We start from the raw sequence: 13,493 nt of genomic DNA, 5'->3' as shown, positions 1-13,493 counted from the left end.
TTGGAACTTGGGAGCACATTGTTACTTGTGTCACTGGAAATACCACTTCTTGGAGAGTTAAGGATATTGCCATAATTTGGCGCCTTGACTTCTGTGTGACGAGTTTGATTCTCCATCTCTGTGGGCGAGAGGGGAAAGTCTTCATGAAATAAGTGTGTTAGTCAACGGTGTGTGGATGACGGGAATTTTGAATAATCCCTTTGGGCTAGGTTAAGTATCCTTCCATTTTACAATTTGATTAACAATTTAGAGGGAAGAGCAACCATGTGAAGGGGAAGAGCGATAGTGGAGGGGAAGGTGCTGTGTGAAGCACGCTTTAGCAACATGACTGTATGCAAGGCTTCTGGAGCGCCCAGAGGCTGTATCAAGAGGAAGAAGAGGAGCTGACAGGAGCACTGTGTGGCTTAATAACCCTGTCAGTGCCCTTCTGAACGCGGGGTCTGTTCTGATTCCTGACACTACAGGCTGCTGGAGACCACTGGGAAAATGTGCTGCTCTGTGGACCTGAGAGTGCCACTGGGACAAAGCTGTTTAACTTTGGTGTAGTATAAAAGGTAAACAATTGGATGTTCTAGCTTGTACGTGCTGTCATCATCGCATAGGACTTCCAGAGTCTGTTCTGCACACACACACACCCCCCCCACACCCCCCTTTTTTTTGTACTTTGTTCATACGATTGTTGCATTAATAGCTTTAAAGTGTGTTTTTATATGTTACATGTACATATTGTGCTGGAACTGCTCTGAGCCTGGTAGCCAGTCTAGGGCGTGAACAAGTGGAAACAGGCAAAATGTGATGTGTAACCAAAAATGTGTAGTAGTTCTAGGCAGTGAAGTGACGGAACAGATCCGTGCTGTACCTCCCACCTCTGGGGAGGGGCTTTAACATCCATCAGTGGCTGCTTGAGTTTGGTCTGCAGATACTGCTCATTGGTTAGCTGATGTAAACTAAAATAGCTGGTTAAATTCTCCCCCCGCCTTTAATCACCATTACAGTTGGTTTTCTTCCATCTGTTTGCAAGTGGAATGGGAAGAGCTAGCTTAGTCTAAAGCAACTTCTTCCTTAAATATTTTACACTGTCACCACTGGTTGTCTGAAGTCTTTCTTTCCTTTCAAAAGATGTCTTGTATACAGGCTTTCAGGTACAAGGCCCTTCTAAATAAAAGTATATAAACAGACTTTGGTTAAAATTGTTGCGTTTGAGTTGTATCAAGCATAGCTAAAGCTATAGAAGTTCAATTATATCTAGTAAAGAGAAAGCTGCTAGAAGGTTTAGTTAAGTATTTATAGTATAAAGTCTGTGGTGGGTTTATTCTGTTTCAGAGATGCTGTCAAGCCTAAGTCTGGGCTGGCTACCTTATGAATGAAGGCAGATATGCTTATTCATACTCTCTTCTGTAAAAGTTTGGGAACAGTGCTGGTTTTTTTTTTTCTTCTTTTAAGCCTTGCAGTATTTAATTAGATGGCTTTGTCACCTACTGTGACAGAAAGTACATATAATAGCATGCACGCATTCTGTAGGAGGTTATAGGCCCTGGCCCATAAGTGCTGTGCCCCGTTGCTTACAAGGGTGACTCTTTCCCTGTTTTGGTTTTTCTGCTCATAGTGGCAAAGGGTGGGATGCAAACTGCTGGCAGGATTGCTTCCATGTCCTTCCTGCCTCCAGTAGTGGAACGGACAGGCTCAACAGGGATAACAGGAAAGAGGGCAAAAAATAGCCAGATGCAAGTTTAAAAATTAATCTAGGAAGGGCATTCTAAAAATAGATGAGAGCATTGAACATATATCTATAAGAAAGAGAATGTAAAAGATTTGGGTCCTAAAAGAGGCTCTTTAAAGGGATAGCTGTACGCATCTCTTTCAACATGCCAAATTGCACATTTGTGATGCTTAAAAATATTTGTTCTTCTTATGAGGGAAACCTGTCTTTGTTTGCTTTCACTGCTTCCTTCTCTCGTAAACTTCAATACTGAGTGTGAAAGAACATCACACTGAAGTGGAACACACCCATATTTAGGGGAAATAGTCCTACTGTGCGTGCAGAAAGTGAGCTCTCTTGTTGAGTTAAAGGCTGAGTTTGTGACCAAACAGCTAAAACTTTTAATATGCTAATTATAGTTTATTTCATTTGTTCATTTTAGTACCTATATTGCAGTAAATGTGCCTTCTCCGAGGAGGATAGTCAGTCCCTTAACCATTCTGTGCACCGATTCCAGGGGGGGGGCTCAACATGAAAATTGGTGAAACTCTAGGGTCTCCTGTGGCTTGGTGGCTTGGTTACCGTAGTTTCCTTTTGCTGGAAGAAGTAGATTGTATCCAAGGAAATATGCTAATGATTGTGTTGTAATACAGGAGCACAGAAATTGTAGCTGGAAGTAGTACTCCCGCTGTGTTTGGAGCATAAAACCCATGCACACACTAAACCACAGTTAAGAATGGGACTGTTAAAATTTTACAGGTGTGGGACTAAAATGTGGGGACTTAAGTTGGAGTGAGCATCCAGAAGGAGGCCTGTGGCAAGAGTATATCCCATCCCAGAGGCCCACAGGCTTATGCCAGCATTCCTGGGGGGTGATTCAGTCTAGCACTGACAAACACCTGGTTGTAGTTGCATGGAGGCATTACTTAACAGTAGAATTATGATAGAATATAGGAAAAGATGCTTGCATAAACCTAGCAAGAATGGCAACATCTTCCTAACAGTGCAGTGCATTAGGGTAGCCTGTGTATTAGTCAGGGACAAAACTGAGACCAGGTAAGACAACAAGTAACCCTCTCACAAGACATAGTCTTCATTCAGAAACAACAACAACAACAAAACAAAATAAGGATATTTATCTCTTTCTCTTTTCTTGCTAGACATGGAGATTAGAAGACAACAAGAACCTGACCTGTGCTTTAGTTTGAAGAAGTACTTCTCTTACTTGACCTCGTAATATAGAGGCAAATGCTCTGTTTCCCGTGTATGTGGTCAATGCAGCTGGGATTCAACATTGTTACCAGTGAGGGCTGTCTAACCTTTGCGAATCAATTTTCATTTTAAACTAGTGTAAAATAATGTGAGATTTTGTTTGCACAGAAGGGTGATGTTGCGTATGTGAGGGAAAGCTTGGGCATAGTCACTTAATTAGATATGGAAGTATAAGAGAATAGCAAAGAGTGAATCTTTATCTATAAAGACCAAGTACACAGATTGATACTACAGCTCAGTTTCACTGAGCAAGGAAGTCCTATGCCTGGTCCATCACCCCTGCCACTTCACTGGTGCAGGCATAGACAGTGGTATTACCTTGTTGGGAGCAGTTTAAGGAGGTGTCCTATTAAAAATAGAAGTGTCTGTGCTGTCTTCATTACTTGAGCCAGCTTACTGCAGAATCAGAGAAGAGAGTGCTGTCAATGATCAGAGTTGGGGGGAGGTGGAGGATATTTAGGGAAATGTTTGCCCAAGGGCACAAGTGGAAGTAAAGGGAAGTGGGGGCAGGAAGTGATGGGGTTTTTTTTTTGTTTGTTTGTCTAATTTTTATTTTATTTTATCACTGCGCCCTACCCGCCCGGCTCACCTGAGCCTAGGCTAGATGATCAAGAACAGGAGCAAGGGATGGATAAACAAAACACAAGTTAAGTATGTGAGGTGATTCTCTGAACAAGAAGAACATTTCCTTCCAAGAGACTGTATCAGTGTTGGAAGGTTTCTGGGTTTTTTTCCTCCACTTCTTTTTTCTCCTTTTCCAATTTTTTTTATTCTTAGCACTTTTCCAAAGTAAAGAAAAAACATAATCAAGTATTTAAGTAGAGGATATTTTTGAGTGAGGCTTATGACATATTCTACTCTAGTTTTGCTAAAGAAAATTTTATTAAATCAGACGTCTGACTTATATGTGTTGCATTCTTTCATTATAAAATGCAACTCTCTACTATGGCTAATAAGGGACTATTCTAGCCTAGTATTGTAAGAAAAGGCACATATTACCACAGTAACTTCTCAGTGCATTGGATAATCTAATTTAAATAAAAAAACCCAAACACACAAAAAACCCAGACAGAAAACGTAAATTTATGAAGACCACTCATTTCCTTTAAGTTTTGTAGTAACAGATGATGGAAGAGGATAGGCCTTAAATTATGTACAAGTTTGCCTATAGGATAAAAAAGTGGAACAAACTGATGAAATTCCTATTCCAACTATCAAGCCATTCTGTCATCCAAAAGTATGCTGTAGGCAGAAATAGTAGTATACATGAAAATATTAGTATAACTTGGATAAGAAGGCATCAATCACAAGGGGATCTAATTTTGTAAGTTTAGGTTTGTGAGACTTTTCTGACTCAGAAACAGGAAAACATTCTTACCTAATAGCCAAACTGAATTAACAGTAAGTAGACAGAATGGAAATACGCTTTTTAGTTTACTACTTTATAGGTTTTGTGTTTAAAGAAAAAAAAGTAACTTTTTTCCTAATACTGAAATGTATCAATTTATTTAATAGCTTAGAAGAACATACACTGTTTAACTAAAGTGATATATTCTTAGGGAGGTATGGCAAAAGCAAGCAGTGTCTGTTTTTCAAGTAATGAAGTGTTCCGTATAGGAGTTAATTCCATACTTGTTAGATTTGTGTAGAAATGCTGATAGCACATTCATAGAAAAGTGGCTTGAAAGACTATAGCTTCTCTGCTGCTGAAAAAACAAGCATTTTGTTTTTTAACTCCCTAACATATTATTAACAACTCACTGTAACGCTTCTCCTGAATCAAAATGAGATAAATATCCCTTCAGTGTTCTCCTCCTGGTTTTTTTTGTGTGTGTATGGTGTAGAAGCATCACTTACAGCAGGAGGAGAGAGTTGAGGGTAGGGGGCTCTAGGATTAGATTGCACTAAATTAATAAATCTGTGAGCAGAAATGGGCACTTCCAAAGAGGCGTATCATGAAGGGAGATGTGGAGTTTTGGTTTCAGTATTGCATTGTGGGTTCAGCACGAATGCACTGAATTGAAGAAGCCCTTTCCACCTTTCTCCTTTTTAGCCATCTTAAGGGGTCCTGGATAGTCCTAGTGTTTGGGTTCTCTCCTTGACGCAGAAAGGCAACTCCAGGCTGTGCAAAAGCAGAGTGAAACCTTGGCCTGTCCCTTTATAGATGGCTGGGATGTAGCTGGCTGCCACACATAACGGGACTGCGCAAAGGATGCCGAGATCTGCAGCTCTGGGGGCATTTTTCCTTTAACACAGAAGTTGGACTTGCTGGTTGGTATTCTTGGTTCCTGTCATCAATCTTTAATCTGTGCAGCTGTTGTCTGCGCTGGGGATTTGTGTACATAATACCTGTTCAATATGCAGTGTTCCAGAGCTTTGCTCTGAAGACTGGAGGAGACCTATCACAAAGTATTGATGTCCTTGTATGAATGAAAGAGCAGAAAAGGCATGATTGGATATTTCCAAACTAAAAAAGCCCCTTGAAAAGTACTAATAGGTTATCAGTGTTTTGTTGACTGCAAATATGGGTACAGAATCATAGAATATCTCAAGCTGGAAGGGACCTGTAAGGCTCATGAAGTCCAAGTCACTGCGCCTCGCAGGACTACCTAGCACTAAACTGTATGACTAAGAGCATCGTCCAGATGCTCCTTGAACTCTGACAGGCTTGGTGGTGTGGTCACTTCCCTGGGGAGCTTGTTCCAGTGACCAACCACCCTCTCAGCGAAGAACCTTTTCCTAATGCCTAAATGGGTAAAGGAAAGATCTGCTCTAGTTTCTAAATTGTGTTCAGTGGGGGATTCACAAGGCTTTTTACCTTTCATACGGGCAGACTGTGGCGATTCCTGTTGGCTTACATTGAGAAATGTTTTGTACTTCTTATTACAAGTACTTTTAGGGTTAATTTTGATTGTTGCCTTACTTGAACATCTTATTCCTTACCTGGGTCTGAAACAGTATACACTGTATAGGACAGAAAAAAAAAATAAAAAATTTAAGGTGGTGTTGTAGGGTTTTGTTTTGTGTTTTTTTTTTTTAAATGGCACTGGCTGGATTTTTAGAAAATTATCCTTGTTGCAAACAATTTTGGACCAAATGTGAAATTGTAAGTTATTAAGAAAATTTGTTCAAAGTGTTAGGTATCTTTACTAGCTAAAGGGCTTGTACTTCGGGGGCTGGGGAGGGAAGTCTTTTTGTGTTGTCATTGGGCTAACTGAGCTGTCAGTGGTCCATAATGCTGCACGTGCTGTAATTGCCAAATAGTTGACTTGACTGATACATTACTTCTTTCAAATGTTGTTCCTGTTTTGAAAAGTATATTTCAACACCTGTATTCTTAATCTTTTGAATAAAATAATACAAATATGGTTGAACTTGCTGTGGGCTTTTGGTTTTCCACCTATGTTTGGGTCTACATGTAGCTATCCAGTTGTACGCTAAGTATTAGCTCAGGGTCTGTTGCTTGAGCTATTGTGTTACAGCAATGTGAAGAAGTTTTATAACAGTACAAATGGGCACTTAAGCCATATTGGGTTGGCAAGGAACTTCAAAACTACAGTTAGTCTCTAATACAGTTATCTATAATAAAATTATTTTTTCTGGCACTTAAAAAGCATTAAGATTCAGCAGTGCTTAAATGCAAAGGAAAATATTGATTACAATTTGGAAACCTGCTGTGAGTTCTGGAGTAAAACTATGTATTTTGATCTTTTACTCTTTAAAAATTAATCTGTTCCTTTTACCTCTGTTGTATAAAAGGCCATGTTCAAGCTGTGTGCGTAAGATGAGCCCCTGGCTGTTTTCTGTTCCAGCTGTAGCTTTGGAAAATATATTAAAGGCAAGAGCTCATGGAGTTGCCTCTTTTCTTTACGTGAACTCATTATATAACTTGAAATGTTATTCATCTACTCTAAGTAATGTTTTGGAAATAATTGGAAGAATATGTGGAAGGAGATACTCCTCAGCCTGAACAGTGGTTCTAGAATCTGACCTTCTTGGCATTGGCCATGATGATAACTCTGGGATTGAAAATGTGAATTTGAATTCTCTCTTCCTTTTTTGCATTAGTAAGGTGCATTTTCAAAATTACTACTGTTCCTAATTAACCATATTCCCTTAAAAAAAAAAAAATTAATCTGAGATCTTTATCAGATGAATGTTTCAGGGTTTTTAAATCCTTTATTCTGGCCGTTGACTCATCAACAGTGATAACTTTGACTACTTAGTTACTGTGGGGTGTCTGTCTGTCCCCTTACAAAAACTCATGTATGTTTCTTTGTGACTCTTCTTGGAGTGCTGATCCATTTTGATACTGCTTTCTCTTTCTCCAGATTCTTCCTCAGCACTGTTATACACTTTGCCTTCAAAAAAATCACCTTGCAGTCATTTTTATTTCATATACTAGTCCAACAGAATTGCATTTTCTGTTTAAAAAACAGAAAAGAAAAAAAAGGGGCAATCCTTTTCTGTCTTTGGGAGTGGTGGTTTTGGGGGGGTTGTGTTTTTGGGGTTTGTTTGTTTTTTTTTATTTTTCTTTTCAGCCAACACTCTCGCACATGGTGTTCTGAAGCATTTGTTGACTTCTCTGGATAATTCAGAGTCATCCAGTCTGGTGCTTTTGTCAATAAAAAGATGACTTGCTTTTCCAGGTCATCTTTCCAGTTGGACATTGCACATGCTTTGCCTTCAGAGTATGTGGCGATAAAAGTAGTAGCCAATAGAGGTTAAAACACTAAAGGCAGTTTACTAGAAACTAGAGTGTTTCATCTGCCCTTTTACATAAGCGTTTTGTAATTTGCTGCTGTTCTGAGGTATGTGCAGCCAGCAGTCTCCCAGCCTTCTGCATCACGACATGGAAAAGCGTACTTACGGGGGTGTCATGGTGGTCCATGTCATGGTGGCAATCTCCGTCACTGTGACCTCCGTGTGAGGCTACAGGCTAGCCTGTTCTTGAGGCTGCACTTGACCAGTGCTACAAAGCTTCAGCCTGAGAAGTAGGCAGCTGCCTGTCTGCGGAGAGGGCATGAGTGGCAAGAACACACTCGGGCAGTTCTACAACAGCTGTGTTGGCTTCCGTTTGGCTTCTGGGTGCAGTTCAAGGTTTTGGCCTTGATTGCTTTTAAGCATAATGTGACTTGAGCTCCAGCTGAGAGGCTGCCTGCTCTTTTTGATCCAACATGGCAATTAATGTCAACTGGGATACTTGACCTAGATCATCCTAGTTTTTAATGTCAAGTAGCCATTGGCAGGAAGTTCTTCGAGAAGGACTTTTGACTGTGGAATGTGCTCCCAACCTGGTCCGGTGGAGTCAGCTTGCTGAGCGGGCTCAGCACCAGGCCTATCTTATTTCTTTGCCTACGGAGATGACAATTGTTCAGTGCTTCTCCTGTTCTCCTTTGCCCCTGAAGAAAGGCAGGTTAATGTGGGTTTATAATCGCTACGCTAAGATTTTCCATTTTAGCCATGTGAGAAGACAAGTGAAATATACTTTACAGAAAAAGTAGCATATATGCCTTTGTACATAAAAGGGCTTTTTTCCTGAGAGAACATAATTGAACGTTTTGCATGAAATGAAAGCAAAAGATGTTTCCTCACACAGACCAGTTTGAAAGTATGGTAAGTTAAATTTAGGTAAGTGCTGTTTTCTTTCAGCTTTGTGGAAGACTGCAGTTCACTACCAGGCACAGAAAGCTTCCTTCCTGCTGGGAAAGGAGATTTGTCAAACCATTAAAAGCCATCACCAAGTTCTTTAAGCTTAAAGTACCATTCCCAAGCCTCACAGCCGAATAGACTGTAATAGGGCCTGCTTTACCCCAGGAGAAGGTGTTTGATGCATTTTTCCTAGCCATGCCATTTCTGATGAGGTTGGTCAGTGAAGAGAAATGTTTGGAAGCAAAAAGGGTTTTTGAGAAGGAAGGGTTTTGTCTGGAGTGCTGCATGACAAGTGCACACTAAAGCTGGAGTGAACTGTTGGAATATGAACACAGTCATAACTTTGGCCTGGAAAAACTCTGTTCTCTTACAGCTACTGTGAGATGTCTGAAGGTTTATTGGCAAATGCCCAACAGCCAACCAAGATGACTATGGTTCTAGAAGGGTATGAGGGAGGAGGTGGGGAGATAAATTTGATCTAAAGCGCTAAACTTCAGTTCAGGGAGCTGGGACCAGTTTCTAACAGTACAGCTACATCGTGCCTCTTTTTGCTCAGGTGAGAGACTGCCTGGTCCTACAGGCTGAGAGAGTTCAGTTTGCATGTCTGCTTTGGAGAGGATAGAAAAAGTCTAGCCACCTCCCTTTCCTGAACACATTTTAACCCTTTTCCTGTCAGTCTGGCTTCTAGAGAGCTTCAGGAACATGGTTTAAGAGAAGAAAGGAGAGGAATTAAAGAGATTAGAAATAAGGAAAAAAGTTACCTGTTTCTGGAAAAGGTTAGGAAATAAAACAGAAGTAGAATTAGAGAACTTGAGAATACTCATAATTTTGGTTCTTGACTATGCAATAAAAAAAATGACTCTGTAAGGAAAAATAAGAGGTAACAGAGATGATAAACCTGATCAAGTGGCTTGATTCAAAGTCAACTGAGGATTCAATGGTTTCAGTGGATTTTGGGTAATACTTCTTTTGTTCTACACTTCTTTTTTTTTTAAAAAAAAAAAGGCTTAAGAAATGGACAACTTCAAGGAAATAAACTAGAAGAAAATACACACCTAAAGGGAAAGATCTTTTTCAAAGACTAGTAATGAAGAGAGGAAGTTTCTATGCTAATGAGAAGAGTTACTACCTGGAGTGAGGCAATTCTTGTGACATCTGAGGGGAAAAGTACTGAAGGAATAGGTGCAAGCTGCCAAATATGTTGAAATAAACGTGCTAATTCCTGTCATGTAACTAAAAGCAGTTATATGAAGGACTGGTGTTTCCCACTAGCAGGCATCCACTGTATTGAGTGGGAAACTCAAAACTTACACAATCAGTGTTCTGTTACTGATTCTTAAATGAAGAGGATTAAGATGGTGCTAGGACATGGTGTGGGATTTATCTCGCCTGTGTTATAGATGTCTGCCTCTTGAGTGGAAGGTGGGGGGGAAGACCCTATGTATACTCAGCACAGAGATACAGGAACCCTGTAGAACTCTTACCAGGCAGGGTACCAAAACAGGCACTTTTAGGGTGTGATTCATTTGACCTCCTTTAAACATGTGCTATAGGATGAGTTCAGTTAGAAGAGCCTAGTTCTTCCCATGGGCTGTATAGGGAGACTAACATGACCTGTTCAGATACAGACACCTATACTGTAAACTTTATTTGGTCACATGAATTCTGGTTTGGTGTCCACATCTGAGAACAGAAAGGCAAGGGTGCTCTGTTATTATGGCTTGTGGTTAAGTGTCAGATGCTCTCCATCCTAGTTGAGTGAAGACTCATCACCTTTTCAAAATGGAAGTTGGCATTCCAGGGCCTCCAGAGATCTGCCCAGGTAGGGCTAACGATTCATGCTGAAGCATTGCAGGGCATCACCCCTGTGCCATCTCTTCATGGGCAGCAGAAGCAAACTGGTTGTGACTCATTGCTTCTCTTGTGTCAGTGTACATGGACACCAGTGGTGGATTGAGCTACGAGGCTGGGTCCTGCAGCATCACTGGCAAGATGTGAGCACGTGTATGGTTCACCTAGCTCTCGAGCAGGAAGCACCTTCAAAGAGCTGGAAGTAGTAGCCCATTGAATTGCCCTCATCTAGCAGTGATTGATTTACAGGTGAGTATGTGTTGATGTGACAAGTGGTCAGACAGTGAGCTCCACAGGGATGCTGTTACTGGAGAGCAGAGCGTACACTCTGGTGACAGGCTTGGTGCTTACCCGTAAATCACACACATCTGGTGGGCCATGAAAAGTAAATGATCTATTTTAGCTGGTTCCTGGGTGAAATTGGAGTGTTTTGCTGTATCGTTAAATAGGGCCACATAAAACACAAGAACTCTTTTTATTACTAAAAGTAAGTAATTTTAATCCTTTTTTTTGACTATAAGTACTATGGAGATGTTACCATTCTCTTGCTTGTTTCTATCATATCCGTACAAATCTGCTTTTATTACTTTAGGGCTTTGAGACTTTTGTTTATGCTGCAGAACTCCTAAATAAATAATATATCTTTATTTTACTTGCAAACTCAATGTAATTTTTTTCCTCTCAATTTTTCCCGCGGTTTATTTGAAATACCAGCATGTTATATGGTGGCTGCAGTATTACTTCTCTGGGTAAACAGTATAATGGATGTCTCTGGAACTGATCTTTTTTTTTTTAAAAAACAGAACAGTTTTAGTATTCTGTTATTGTGAAATGTGCTCAAGTTAAATTTTTCAGAAAATTTTTGATAGGGAAGCTAATAAAAAAACTTGATTTGAAGTTGTATTAAAATTCAAGGCACTGGACTAATCCTTTTTTAAGAAAAGGAGGGGTGTCAAATTTAGTGTTATGACTTATGACGTATGAATTATTTTATTAAAGTACATTTTAAAAGGCAGCCTTCTTGAGAGTGACTTCATTTTTATTGCAAAAAAACATAAACAGATAATTCTCATTATTACGCCTATTTTCTTAAAGTGCTCATTGTCTCTGTGCAGGCTCATTTTATAATGTGTGCATCTGGTAATGAAAATAATAATTAAATTCTTTCACAATGAAACTGTGATAGAGGGGAGGGCAGGGGTGGAGAAAGCTCAAGTAATAATAGCAGCCAGACTCATACCTAGTAAAGCTGGCTAATTGACTAGTAAGGCTGATTCTTCACCTAATGCATTTTAAAGCCTAAAGTTTTATAGTTTAAAGCAGTGGTTCTCCTTTTCCAATAGGCACTCCCTATTTGGAAACACCACTTTTTTTTTCCTCTTATTCTTCCCTTATTTTTTTCACCCTTTCCTGCCACCTGCCCGCCATGTCTTCTCGCCATCCTCATGTATGTGTTTGGACCTTCAGCCATTGAGGAATTGCTCTTGTACTGAGGCTCTAAGTGACTTGGGCACTGACTTGGAAAAGTTTGAAGAAGATGCTGCTGAGAAGGTTGGAGAGGTCTGAGAGAAAGTGGCTCTGTTGGTCCAAAAAGTGCGCAAGGTGATGAGCCACGTTATATGACCAAACCCTAGTAAGTCTCTCATTCCTGGGAAAGATGAGGATGTAATCTATAGAGCTGAGTAGCACAACCAAACTGATGTGGATTAACATAGAGCTATTTTGGTGTGTCTGTGCTGATTAAAACGTAGGAAATAATGCAACAGTTGTGTTGCAACATGGCTGACTGAAAGTATTTGGATTAAATTGATTTAGTTTTTTAGTTCTTAATCTCCCTGCTTTTCATTTTGCTATTGCTTATTTTCTTTGTTTGGGATGGTGTGCTTTCTTCATGGGTTTTGTTTGTTTTTTTCTGAATCCTTGCCTTTTCTTTTAAATCTTTTTTTTTTTTTTTTTTTTTTAAATAAATGGTCTCCATTTATACTACTTGGCCCAACAGCACCTCTAACCACTGTTTACTTTCTTTGTCTTCTGCATTCCTTTCAAGGCATATTCAAACAGGTCTGCTATTGAGTTAGGTCTTGAAAATAATAGAAGCAACATCAGATGTTTTGAGATCTTGGGACAAAGTTTTGACAGTGCTCAAGCTCAGCATAGCCACGGAGGTCTGTATTCAGGTCATCTCGCAGGCACAGATTGAAGCTGAAATAGTCTCCCTGCCTTGGACTGCGTAATGATTCCACTTGTGTAACTGAGGGGAAGAAAACGAGGTGGGAAAGATGTCAGACCTGGCTGGGTATGCGGGTTTCAGCTTGGGGCAGCTGTAGTGCCAGGGACCGTCTTTTTCAGGATGCCTTTCAGTTGTATCTGAGGCCTGGGGTGGCCTGGGTCCATATAAAATGTGATTTTTTTGGGGAAGGCTGGTCTGCTCCATGCACAAGTGTTGCACGTTTGGTATGGTGTCAGTTTTTACTTTTTGAGATTAATCATTGTAGTGTTTTAATAAAATGGATGTACAATGTACTTTGTTAAAAAAGACAAATGGTGTACAATATTAAAGACCTAAAAGGTGCAGTAAAATGATGGCATGTAATATTAAGACTTGCCTTGCATGAAGTGACTGGTTTTGAAGCTGCTGCTCCTTTGTTAATTTGGAAACTAATTTTGGTCTTTCTTGGACTCATTTAAACTTTCTGGTTCAGTCACCACCTGTAGTTGTTTATTCCACTACCCTTAGCATTAAATACTTCTGCAGGACCTATCTATTTACTTGTATTTTCAATCAGTTGCTTTATGTAACTTTGAAAATGTCTAAGTCATCTCAGAATATCTTCTTTCCTGATGACAAATCAACCTGGATCCTTCAGCATCTTCATTACAAATGTCTAAGGTCACGTATCATCTTTTTTTGTCTTTTGTTGACATTTGCATTCTTCTTTACATCAAAAATGAGAACCAACGTTTTTTCTTGTTTGCCTGCAGCAGCTGTATCTTTCAGACTTTTTTAGTGCCAATTATT

At 39.9% G+C, this 13,493-nt stretch overlaps 1 protein-coding gene across 9 annotated transcripts in view; it reads left to right on the top strand.

Moving 5' to 3' along the window:
* NRIP1 (nuclear receptor interacting protein 1) overlaps positions 1 to 13,493 on the top strand; it is an 895,475-nt gene that overhangs the window by 834,058 nt on the left and 47,924 nt on the right. Inside the window, exons 1-2 of one of the 9 annotated variants that reach the window (XM_049824885.1) lie at positions 323 to 554; positions 2,860 to 2,911. The exons of 6 other annotated variants lie outside the window; for them this stretch is intronic. The gene's annotated coding sequence lies outside the window, so the exon portion shown is untranslated. Of the gene's footprint in view, positions 1 to 322; positions 555 to 2,859; positions 2,912 to 10,404; positions 10,446 to 10,553; positions 10,724 to 13,493 lie in introns of those variants that run through there. 2 more of the 9 variants (XM_049824884.1, XM_049824878.1) reach the window with 2 other exon arrangements.

The sequence above is a fragment of the Accipiter gentilis genome, chromosome 21 (genome assembly GCF_929443795.1).
Source record: "Accipiter gentilis chromosome 21, bAccGen1.1, whole genome shotgun sequence".
NCBI lineage: Eukaryota > Metazoa > Chordata > Aves > Accipitriformes > Accipitridae > Astur > Astur gentilis.
The sequence above is the reverse complement of the archived record's forward strand: the minus strand, read 5'-3'. Positions and strand labels throughout refer to the sequence as shown.